A 1333-nucleotide genomic window follows, 5' to 3' on the forward strand; every position below is an offset into this window, starting at 1 on the left:
ACTTGTGACCATGCTAGTGTTTGAAATATGGATGGCATAACTTTCCGTATTTTATTAGTACGCAAGCCACCATAGTACGAACAAGTGACAGATGGGTGGTAGACTATATGTGAAGTGGGATTTTGTCACTTTAAGGTAGACTGTGATGACTAAAAATGTATATTTTAAACCGCAAAGCAGCCACCACGATACCAAGTTATAGCTAAAGTCAATAAAGGAGATAAAATGGGGGTGAGGAGGCCCAACAACCAGGAAAAGCTGGATTGAGGGAACAACAGAGAAAGAGGGAAATAGAAACAGAGAAAAGCAAGCAATAGAAAACAAGACAAACAAAAACTGCAGAATTAAACCTAACTACATCAACAATCAAGCTGATCGCTATAGCAGACACAATCCTAAAATGATCCCAAAGGTTTTCCGAGTGAACAAAACTTTGATTCTGGGCTGGTGACACCAAGCAGCGAGCAATTGGAACCCATTCCAATTCCTGCCCTACAAAGGAATGAAATATTAAGTAGGTCTTGTTTAAAACTGTTAAACCTATAATATGTTATTATGCACGAATAGAAAGCAAATACGATGGGAATAAAGAGCCAATGACAAAGCAAAGCTTGTAAGCTTGAATAAAGGTGCGAGACCTCCTTATATGGCACCTGTAAGAAACCAATTTTAAGTAAAAAATGCAGATACATTAGAATAAAGGACGGCAAAAGATAAACTGGGTTAATGCCAAAAAAGAGAAAGCTGCTATATCAATGTGAAACAATGCAAATGTCAGAATAATAAATATCAGAGGAGACAAATGAGATTCTTTTATAATAGAGAGAGGGAATTCATGGAGAGGATATAATCCTAAATAGGTATCACTAATAATACGCAAAAAATGGAATCTAGAATGTGTTTTGAGTTTAATGAAAAGGAAAGTGTAACAAATGAATATTTGTAAGCGTCCATTAAAACAAGATTTAGAGGATAATTTATTGCACTATTAAATGAACAAACAAACAAAAGAAACCCCTCCAATTTTACCACAGACTTAAATCTACGATCTTGAGTAAGGCACACTTTTTTAGATACAGTGCCAGAAGTGTCATATATAAAACAAAGAGAGGTCATTTGAATTTTGTCATAATTGAACATTTCTACTCTCTGAAACTATTGGGAGAATTAATGGACCAATCTCCTTGACATAAAATCTTTACAAACTATATATCTGGCAAAGATTTGTGCCTATAATATATTAAGAACTTTAAAAATTAAAAACAAAAGCAACCCCAAACAGCCCAGTTTTTTTTAAGTAGTCAAAATTTTATTTTGTTGTTATTTTTTAAAG

The sequence above is a fragment of the Echinops telfairi genome, unplaced genomic scaffold (genome assembly GCF_000313985.2).
Source record: "Echinops telfairi isolate 266 unplaced genomic scaffold, ASM31398v2 ScPeMD7_1;HRSCAF=3_0, whole genome shotgun sequence".
NCBI lineage: Eukaryota > Metazoa > Chordata > Mammalia > Afrosoricida > Tenrecidae > Echinops > Echinops telfairi.